This window comes from Elephas maximus, chromosome 12 (genome assembly GCF_024166365.1).
Source record: "Elephas maximus indicus isolate mEleMax1 chromosome 12, mEleMax1 primary haplotype, whole genome shotgun sequence".
Classification (NCBI taxonomy): domain Eukaryota; kingdom Metazoa; phylum Chordata; class Mammalia; order Proboscidea; family Elephantidae; genus Elephas; species Elephas maximus.
Genome location: NC_064830.1, coordinates 72,094,656 through 72,106,301, shown reverse-complemented (window position 1 = coordinate 72,106,301; position 11,646 = coordinate 72,094,656). Strand labels below are relative to the sequence as shown.

Below are 11,646 nucleotides of genomic sequence, written 5' to 3'. Positions count from 1 at the left end.
ATTCAATATTCACCAACACCATAATTCAAAGGCGTCAATTCTTCATTGGTCTTCGTTATTCATTGTCCAGCTTTCGCATGCATATGAGGCGGTTGTAAACACCATGGCTTGGGTCAGGGGCACCTTAGTCTTCAGGGAGACATCTTTCCTTTTTAACACTTTAGAAAGTGTTCAGCTTAACCAGAGATGAAAAATACCTATCACAAATGCTGACTCTTTTCTGTACTGCACCCATGGTAGACATTGCTGATCAATCACGATGCTTTTCAACACTGCATTCTAGGCAGCCACTAACCAAGTGAACTATGCATGAGAGAAGAAACATACATTGTTTCCATAATGCCCTTCCCAAGACCTCATCTATTTTCTTCTCCTAATTCCACCACATTGCGGGGAAGCAGTATAGCATATTAGCTAAAGTTCTGATGTCAGACCGCTGGGGTTTAAATGTCAGTTCCACATTTACTTTGTGTGATCTTTGTCCCATTGATTAACCTTACTAAGCCTCAGTTTACCCTCCTGTGAAATGGGGCAACACCAGCCGTCTGTCTCAGGATTTTTGTGAGATGGCAGAGGTGGGGACAAATACAACTCATCTAGCACAATGCCAGAAGAATGAACAAAACAGTCTTGGAGGAAGGATAGCCAGAATGCTCCTTAGAAGCAAGGATGGTAAGACTTCATCTTACTTATTTTGGACACATCATCAGGAGGGTCCAATCACTGGAGAAAGACATCATGCCTGGTAAAGTAGAGGGTCAACAAAAAACAGAGAGACCCTTAATGAGATGGACTGACACAGTGGCTGCAACAATGAGCACAAACATAACAATGATAGTGAGGATGGTGCAGGATCGGGCAACGCAATGTTTCATTCTGTTATACATAGGGTCACTATTGGTCAGAGCTTGCTCAATGGCACCTGACAACAACAGAAAGCACAATGCCTGGCTAGATGCTCCAACAAACGAGTTTCCTTTCTTTTCCCTGTAAGGATTCCATATGTGGGTTACAGGAATGGGTTTGGTGTTGGCTAGAAGATAGAGGTGTAAGGGGTAGAATAGGATTGGAAAGAGATGGGGTAGTCAGAGGCCATGCAGGGCCTTTCAGTCAAGGTAGGGACTTTTGTCTTTTACTTAAGAGCAACATGGAGCAGGAGACAGGCAGGTTTCGATCTTCAAAGTTTGCTATGCTTTTTTCTCCTACCACAGACAGCTCTTGTACAAACTTGTCCCCTTTGCTAGAATGCTTGTTTCTTATCTCCTGTCCCAAACCTCATCCTTCATCTAGTTAACTCCTGCAGATCTTTCAGATAGATTTCAACTATCACCTCCTCCAGGAAGCCTTCCCTGGTCTCCCCCACTCCTCCTGTTATATGCTTCCAGGTCTCTGCAACCCTCAACTTTTCTAGCAGTTAGAGCCCTTGAAAATTCTCATTTATTTAATCTCACATTTGTTTGTGTGATTATGTGATCAACTGGATACTGTCCACTAGGCTGTAAGCTCCACGAGGCCAGGGTCTTGTTCTGTTTTGCTTACCATTGTCTCCCCAGAGCCTAGCACATTGCCTGGCACACAGCAGATGCCCAACACATTACTTACTGAATAAATGAAGGAATGTAGGTCAGAGTTGCACTTTAGAAATGCTACTCTGGCTGCAGGGTGGAAAGTACATGGGGCCACAGTGGAGACAGGGAGACCAGCAAGGAGGCTGATGCCTGAAATCAAATGAAAAGCTACAGTGGCCTTGAGCTATGATCATAACAAGACAGATGGAGGGATGCGGATAACGTCAAGAGAGAGGAAGCTTTGTCTTAATAAATTACTGGCAGGTATTTTCTTCATTCCCCTTTTCTTTTTTGGATTTTACAACTGCCTTAGGTCCCTAGGTGGCCTAAATGGTCGCTTGGCTACTAACCTAAATGTTGACGGTTAGAACCTACCCAATGGTGCAACAGGAGAAAGTCCTGGCAATCTGCTTCCGTAAAGATTACAGCCAAGAAAATTCTACAGAGCAAATCTATTCTCTAACACGTGGGGCCGCCATGAGTCTGAACTGACTTGACAGCAACAGGTTTGGTTTTGGTTCTTGTTTAATAGAACTTCCCAAAGGGAAGAAGTAGAAGGAAAATAAAATATAAACCATTTTGCAACTGGGGGTTGGGGGACAAGGTTCATAATGCCTATGCTAATCAGAAGTGGGTGGAATCCATCTGGCATCCCCCTTTTCTCAGGTCCCCCAACAAAGGCCGTTACCAGCCTTTGAAATCTGTACCTTGCTCTGCCAACTCTCAGCTCAAAATACCCAGTAGGAGTGTCTTATGTGCTCGCTGAATTAACTGCCGAGTGGAAAGAAACAGGCTTATTGAAGTCGTCAGGGCTGAAAGCGTGTTTGAACTGTGATGTGTCCTGCTGAGCATTTTATGAATATGCAGCATCAAACAGGAACTCATAGATGCCAGAGGGAGTAAGGCTTTCTTTAAAATCTTTAAAATCCCAGCCAATGGAGGCACACATTTCAACTCATTAAAACACACAACAGGCTGTTATAGACACTTTCAAAAAGAGCTTTTTACTGAGTAATATCCTGGGGGACTTTTTAAAAATTTTTCTTTGTAGAAAGTTTTCCAGGGGCAACACCAAATGTTCTAAGGCTGGCGGTGTCTCAAAGGGTTGGACGACGGCCTTGGAGGGCAGCCTTTCTGTGGGTGACAAAGAGATCCGCGATCTGGGCTTTCAAAGGGCCCTTCCCTCCTTTTCCAAGTTCTGTATGTAATCTCCCAGGTTCATTTACACTTTTCAGTTTGATGGTCTTCACTTGACAGCGTGGCCCATATGCTTGCTGCTTTTGATGGACATGGTTCTGATTGAATTCCCTTATTTAGTTTTAATTTCCTAATTTTAGGTTTGACTCTGCACTTTTTTAACCACCTGTGAAAGCAAATAGCTCCCTCTCTTTTTGCAGGCCTCCACGGAAGGCTCCCTCTCCCTCCCCAAAGCCTGAAGTTCCTGCACAGAGTCACCTTGAAGATGTTTTGGTGAAATGCTGGTGTGGAGCAGATCTTTATTATCAGTTATCCCTGGGTGGTGCAAATGGTTTGTGCTTGGCTACTAACTGAAAGGTTGGTGATTTGAACCTACTCAGCAGCACCATGGAAGAAAGGCCTGGCAACCTGCTTCTGTAAAGATTACAGCCAAGGAAACCCTATGGAGATGGGTTGCCATGAGTCAGAATTGACTGGATGGCAATAGTTGTTGTTTTTTAAATTACAGGACCCCTCTCACGTGGGGTGACACCAAATGTTGTCATTTTTCTTATCTGATACTAAAGTTTTCTCTTTTTCCTTCTTTTCATTGAGTATCTAAACCACTGGGTATCTTGGATGTCAAGTTCACAGGAAGCTTATGTTTTGATCCCTGTTGTAAATAAGAACCACTAAGGAAATGTCAAAAGATGTATCCACATTGGACAAATAAGTACTCCTCATTTGTATTGTCCACATGCCAGCTAATTAGATCCAAGTCTGCCTTTATCACCAATCTCATGGCAGTCTCCTGTTCCCCAAAACGGCCCAATTCTTCGCTTCTCCCTGATCTAAGCTTTTTGCCATGTGACATTGCAGGGACCTCCCTTTCTGACCCTGGACTCAACCTTGTGACTGGATTTGGCCCATGGGATGTTAGCAAACATGACAGAAGTAGAGGCAAGAAAGCACTTCATGAATGAGCCTTTCTGCTCTTTCCCTGTGCTATTGCCATGAGAAGGACAGTCCCAGTCTAGCCCACTGGTCTTAGGGGGAGGATGAGAGACACATGGAATAGAACAGAGTCCCCCAGTCATGCCAGCTGAGGCCAGTTGACATTTAGCTGAGACCAGAAGAACTGCCCAGCCAGGTAGACTCATGAGCTGAAATAGCTACCTATTGATTATAGCCACTGAGTTTTAGGGTGCTTTGTTATATACGCAGCATTATTTTGGCAATGGATAACTGCTACATTCCCAGAAAGTAACTACAAATTAATGATGGCTCTACATACTCACCTCTACTGTAGGGAATAGAGAGTAAGCAGGTTTATCAGCTGGGCTGGTTTCTTTAGGCGGAAGACCTCAGAGCTTTCAGCCAAAAAACCAAACCAAATCCCTTGTCGTCAAGTCGATTCCAACTCATGGCGACCCCACATGTGCGAGAGTAGGGTTTCCTTGGCTTTGTGGAAGGAGGGCTTTCTCCCCCAGTGTTGCTGGACGGGTTCAAACTGCCAACCTTCAAGTTAGTAGTTGAGTGCAAACTGTTTGCACAACCCGGGGACATTTCAACCAAGAAAGAAAGTCAGAAATTTAATTTAATTCCTGGGAAGTGTACGTGGTCTTCCTTAATTTTAATTTTTTTTCCTCCTTATTTTCTTGGTGGGGAGGTCTTATTGAGTAGTGATAAATATCTCTGAGAGTCAGCATACCACCTATGACAACTAAATCTAACAAGCTGATTCCAGTTTGTAAAACGCGTTGGCTCTTTTTTGTGTGGCTTTGGAGGCTGTGTTCAGGAGTGAAACTCATTGGTGTTTGGGTTTACTGCCCAGTCAAACTCTGTAATACCTAAATCTCTTTCAATAGTTTTTTTTTTTTTTTTTAAGGTACACCTAGTTTTTGCAGTGTACAACCTTGAGTGTATCCCACCTAAATTTGGAGATCATCTCAACAATAGATTTGATGCATTAAGCACTAATGACCGAAGACCAGGTGAGTTGTGGTCTACACGAAGAAAGCAAGAGGTCATTAAAGAAACAGGAAAGAAAGAAAAGACCAAAATCGATGTCAGAAGAGACTCTGAAACTTGCTCTTGAATGTAGAGTAGCTAAAGTGAATGCAAGAAATGATGAAGTAAAAAAGCTGAGCAGGAGATTTCAAAGGGCAGCTCGGGAAGACAAAGTAAAGTATTACAATGAAATGTGCAAAGACCTGGAGATAGAAAACCAAAAAGGAAGAACATGCTCAACATTTCTCAAGCTGAAAGAACTGAAGACAAAATTTAAGCCTCGATTTGCAACACTGGAATATTCTATGGGTAAAATATTGAATGATGCAGGAAGCATCAAAAGAAGATACAAGGAATGCTTAGAGTCACTGTACCAAAAAGAATTGGTTGATGTTCAACCATTGCAGGAGGTAACATATGATCAGGAACTGATGATACTGAAGGAAGAAGTCCAAGTTACACTGAAGGCACCGCTGAAAAACAAGGGTCCAGGAGTTGACGGAATACCAAATGAGATGTTTCAACAAATGGATGCAGTGCTGGAAGTGCTCACTTGTCTATGTCAAGAAATTTGGAAGATAGCTACTGGAAGAGATCCATATATGTGACCCTTTCAAAGAAAGGTGATCCAACAGAACACGGAAATTATCAAACAATATCATTAATAGCACATGCAAGTAAAATTTTGCTGAACTTAATTAAAAAATGGTTGCAGCAGTACACGGACAAGGAACTGACAGAAATTCAACACAAACTCAGAAGAGGATGTGGATTGCTGATGTCAGGTGGATCTTGGCTGAAAGCAGAGAATACCAGAAAGATGTTTTCCTGTGTTTTATTGACTATGCAAACACATTTGACTATGTGGATCCTTACAAATTATGGGTAGCATTGAGCAGAATGGGAATTCCAGAACACTTAATTGTGCTCATGAGGAACCTGTACGTTGACCAAGAGGCAGTTGTCCGAACAGAACAAGGGGATACTGTGTGGTTTACAACCAGGAAAGGTGTGCATCTGTGTTGTATCCTTTCACCGTACTTATTCAGTCTGTATGCTGAGTAACTAAGCAGAGAAGCTGGACTATATGAGGAAGAATGAGGCATCAGGATTGGAGGAAGACTCATTAACAACCTTCAATATGCAGATACAACAACCTCCCTTGCTGAAAGCGAAGAGGACTTGAAGCACTTACTTATGAGGATCAGAGATCACAGGCTTCAGTATGGATTACACCTCAACAGAAAGGAAACAAAAACCTTCACAAATGGACCAATAAGCAACATTATGATAAAGGAAGAAAAGATTGAAGTTTGTCATGGATTTCATTTTGCTTGGATCCCACAATCAACACCAACGGAACCAGCAGTCGAGAAATCATATCTGCTGCGAAAGACCTTTTTAAAGTGTTCAAAAGTAAAGATGTCACTTTGAGGACTAAGGTGTGCCTGACCCAAGCCATGGTGTTTCGATCACCTTATATGCATGCGAAAGCTAGACAATGAATAAGGAAGACCTAAAAAGAACTGATGCCTTTGAATTTTGGTGTTGGTGAAGAATATTGAATATATCATGGGCTGCCAGAAGAAAGAACAAATCTGTCTGGGAAGAAGTACAGCCAGAATGCACCTTAGAAGCGGGGATGGCGAGACTTTGTCTCAAGTATTTGCCCGGCAGTTCTACTCTGTCCTATGGGGTCACTATGAGTCGGAATTGACTCGACGGCAGTGGGTTTGGTTTGGTTTTTTTTTTTTTTAATCAGGAGGGACTAGTCCCTGGAGAAGGATATTCTGCTTCTTAAAGTAGAGGATCATCAAAAAATAGGAAGACCCTCAATGAGATGGATTGACACAGTGGCTGTAACAATGGGCTCAAACATAACAACAATTGTCAGGATGGTGCAGGACCGAGCAGCATTTCATTCTGTTGTACATAGGGCTGCTATGAATTGGAAGCTACTTGACAGAGTCCAACAACAAGTTTTGCAGTAAGAGTGTGATCTATGTCTCCATGAAAAATCCATTTCCTGATGCTTGATTCATAACTGTAATTTTGGGCTGTCCTGAAAAACCTTTTATCTTTATAAATAAAAAATGAGTTTCTTTGAGGGATTGCATTTTTTTAGGTTGACCTCCTCAATCTTAACATAAAACACCATGTGGAGAAATGGTCGATTTTCAAGTGGGGTTGGGGATCATTGTTGTTTATTCCCTGCCCAGAATCTGTATATCCTTTCTTTGGTAAAGTGTATCCTAGTTTTTCTCTCAGTTACCATCTCTCTCTCACTTCTAGTCCATGCACTTCTGGTGAAGTTGACTCCATCTTTGCTGTGCCCCTCAATCTCGCCCAACACTCCCCAGAGGAGTGCATGACCCAGGCCGTGCCAGATTCTCCCATTGTTCAAGCCACTGGGGTGTTGTCACATGACTCAAACCAAGCCAAGTAGGTCAATAAAAGCTAATTTTGGGACTCTGACTTGCATGGCCAGAAAAGGGGCACTTCCTCTTTCCTGTTGAATTTAGAGCTCTGAGAATACAAGCCTGGTTTTTCTGGAAGCCGTCTTGTTACCACAAGGAGACTATCTGTCTGAGAATGGAGCTGGCCCATAGGAGATGGAGAGTGACTTGGCCCTGATGATGTTGTTTGAGCTACTGGATCCAGCTACGTCTGAAGCTAGAACTACCCCTGAAATTTATATTTTTATGAGCTAATTTCCTTTTTTTGTTTGTATGTTTGGGATGGGATTTCTTTTACTCATAGGTGGTTCAAGGGCGTGTGGGACTGGACTTCAATAGCACCAGCTACAACAACCTAGGTAGTGACATTGGCTTATTTGTGTCACTCAAAGAAGATTTTAAAGGCCATTAAGCCGAGTCAACTGCCACTGCATTTTATATGAAAAATAAAAATCTTGCAGATGAACAATTGAAAGTAGACTCCTCAGTTGAGGTAGGCATGAAGGTTAATGCTTTCCGAGATCTGGCACATAGTAGATGATTAATCAATGTTTAGATGAATGTTTACCATAGCTCTTAATTCCAGTACACTGCTGGTTGAAAGACATACCATTGATTTAATAGCAGCTCTTTTTGGGAAAAAAATGACATTAAATATACATATCAGTTACATGACACATTCCAATTTCAGAAGACTTAAAATATGGAAGGAAAATGTATCTGAGAAACAAGAAAATACATTACGTTCAATTCCACAATATTAAGTACCTACTAAACGCTAAGCTCTGGTCTAGACTTTGATGTGGCTCTTCTATTAAAATTAATCAAAGCATTTATTTTAAAAATCTTTTATAACATCTTTATTGAGGTATAGTAACATGCCATTTAATTCACTCATTTAAAGTACTCAGCCAATGATTTTTAGTATATTCACAGAGTTGTACAACTATCGCCACAATCAATATTAGAACGTTTTCATCATCCCCAAAAGAAAGCCTGTATCCACGAGGTCACTCCTCATTCTCCCCTAACTCAGCCCCCGGCAACCACTAATCTACTTTCCCGACTCTATGCATTCTGGACATTTCTTATAAACAGAATCATACAATAAATGCAAACACTTATTGAACTCTTACTCTATATACTCTTATTCTTTATACTCTATGAGCACAGTCCTAAGCATTTGAAGAATATTATGTCATTTAATCCTTACAACAGACCGATCAAATGAAGAGCACTGTCCCCATATGCCAGATGAGAAAACTGAGGTACAGAGAGGTAAAATAGCTTCCGTAAGTTCACACAGCACATGCACGTGGTCACCATGAGTCATGGATGACTCAACAATGTGTCTTAGGATAATGCTTTAGAGAAGGGTTTGGCAAACTACTGGTCGAGTTGAACTGTTTTCGTGCACCGTTTGAGCTTAGAAAGGTTTTTTACATTTTTAAAGGGTTATGTCTAAGGCTGGGTTTGAGAGAGTAAGAGAGAGGGTGGAAGGAGAGAGAAAGAGAGGAATTTGTATCAAGGAAATGGTTCACACGGTTATAGAGGCTGGAAAGTCCCAAGTCAGTGGTTTAGTCGGGAGTCTTCTCCTGACTCACATAGCTGCAGGGGCCGGCAAACCCAAGGTCGGCAGGTCAGACAACAGGCCTCTGGCTCACAGGCTGTGGAGGCTGTTGAATCCCAAGACTGGCAGTTAAGACAGTAGCTCAAGTCCCAAGAACCAGAGGTCAGATGAGGATCTAGAGTGAGCAAAAGCCAGTGAGCTTTGCCAGAAAGTCCACATAAATTGAATGCAGGCCATACCCCCAGGAAACTCCCTTTCAAATGACTGGCTGCTCATTGCAGATCTCATCATGGAGATGATTACATTATATCAGATCTTATCATGGTGGTGATTACATCATTACATAGCCGGGAAACTACATCATAGCTTCAAACTACATACACCACTGAGAATCATGATCCAGCCACATTGACACACAACGTTAACCGTCACAGATCATATATATAAAAAAAGAGAGAAACAAAGAACTTGTGACAGAGGCCACCTGTGCCCCTCAAAGCCTAAAATATTTACTATCTGGCCCTTTGCAGAACATATTTGTTGACCCCCGGTTTACAGCATGAACTCTGATGTTAGCTGCTGTGAGTCAGCTCCTGTATCTGTGCACAACAGAATGAAATGCTGCCCAGTCCTGCACTGTCCCCAGGATTAATTGTGGATCACACCACTGTGATCCATAGGGTTTTCACTGGCTGATTTTCAGAAGTATCTCACCAGGCCTTTCTTTCTAGTCCCATCTTAGCATTAGACTTTCTCAGCATCACTTTGAGTCCAAAACCCAGCTCTGCTGCTCACTGGCTTTTTGACCTTGATTGCTCTGATACCTCATCTGTAAAATGGATTTAAAAGAGCACCCGCCTCATAGGGCTGCTGTGAAGGTTAAATGAGCGATTATATGTAAAAGCCTTAGACCACTGCCTGGCACTCTGTAAGGACTATATCAGTACTAAAAAACAAACAATAACAAAACAGTTGCCATGGAGTTGACTCTGACTCATGATGACCCCATGTGTGTCAGAGTAGAAACGGTGCTCCACAGGGTTTTCTTTTTTTTGGCTTTAACAAAGAGAAATTTTTTTCTTCACAATAAAGTAGGCTAAAAGTCCAAATTCAGGGTGTCAGCTCCAGGGAAGTCTTTCTGTCTCTATCAGCCTTCTCATCAATCTTTTCCTGGACTAGGAGCTTCTCCTCGCAGGAACCCCAGGTCCAAAGGATGGGCTCTGCTCCCGGCGCTGCTTTCTTGCTGGTATGAGGTCTCCCCGACCCTTGCTTCCCTTTCATCTGTACACAATTCTTTCCCGCTGTAAATCGTCCAAGCCACAGCACAGCTCTGCAGCATAGAACACAGCTCTGTGCTCATCAAAGCCAGGATTGCCCAGGTTATAGATGTGAAACTTCAGATCCCCTCCATGCATGATGGTTAGCACCAAGCACACGGCGTCTCTGGTTTCTTACGTGTAGGATAAACTAACTGCAAATCTGCTGTGCACTTTTTCTAAGATTCTTTTCTCGTTCAGAGCCATGGCTTCACCTTTCCTCTTCTTTATCCTCTTCTTCTCTAGTTTTTTTTACAGGCATACATTTTTCCTGTAGCTCGCACTTGGCAGGCACACACCTCTCCAAATCCACCTTTTCCTAGAACTCTGTAATGTCTAAATGTGCTCCTTGTTACTGGTTGCCTTTCCCACCATTTCCACTGTAAAAACTGAGAAAAATATGAGCTTTCTTGGTATTCTTCAAATGGTTTTCCACTTAAATAGTTATGGACAATTCTAGTGCATTCCTCGAAGACTTCCTTGGAAGAGTCCTCTTCTAGTCTCTCTTTACACTTTGTCACAACATCCTGAGGTATTTCTGGTAAAGGGGCTTCATGCGTATCCTCACTGAAGAACGTACCTAGGACCTTCAGTCCACAGTCTCTTTGGTGCTCATCAGGGGCCACTTCATATTCTGCCACTGCATCCAAGAACTCAATGTATCTGTTTAGATCAGGTTTTGTTTCACAGAATTGTCTGAAGAGAAGTCTTCCTATCGGCTGCTTGTCACAAAGACTGCTATAATCCTTTTCGATGGAATGTGTAAGCTCGCTGCACTTGCTGACAGGGGGTAGCTCCAGCATCTCCTTTCATTTTTTACTACGACTGCTTCTTTTTCCATATCCTCCTTCGTGGGCCTTCAGCAGCAGCCTGTTGGCCACCATGTTCTCGATCTCCACGTTGCGCCGCCGCCGCCCGCCACTCGCCCACCCTCCATAGGGTTTTCAATGGCTGATTTTTTAGAAGTAGATGACAGGCCTTTCCTCTGAGTCTCCTCTGGGTGGACTCAAATCTCCAACCTTTCGGTTAGTACCTTAGTTCTAAACCCATTTTGCCTCCTAGGGACTCGGTATAAGTACTATCTATTATTATTATAAGGTCCCCTGGTGGCACAATGTTTAAACACCCAACTGTTAACTAAAGGGTTTGCGGTTTGAACACACCAGTGGCTCCACAGGAGAAAAGACAGGTGTGATGGTTAAGGTTATGTCTCAACTTCTGTAGGCCATGATTTTCAGTGGTGCAGCAGATATGATGTAATAACCATCCATCATGTAATCTGTTGTGAGCACCGATCAGTTGAAAGGGGAGTTTCCTTGGGCGTGGTCTGTCACCAATATATATGGATGTTCTGGCAAAGCTCGCTCTCTCTGGATCCTGCATCCGGCAGGTCATCCTCTGACCTCTGATTCTTAGGATGTAAGCCTACCATCTGACCTACAGATTTTGACATTTGCCAGCTCCTGTAGCCCTCTGAGCCAGCGGCCTTCTTTCTGATTGGCTGATTTTGGGTTCTTCAGCCCCTGTAACCACATGAGTCAGGAGAAGCC

The 11,646-nt window shown here is 42.8% G+C and overlaps 1 pseudogene; it reads right to left on the bottom strand.

Annotated features, from left to right (window-relative positions):
- Positions 1-10,057: 10,057 nt before the first annotated feature.
- Positions 10,058-11,146, bottom strand: LOC126087496 (G protein-coupled receptor kinase 4-like; annotated as a pseudogene).
- Between the last annotated feature and the right edge of the window lie 500 nt (positions 11,147-11,646).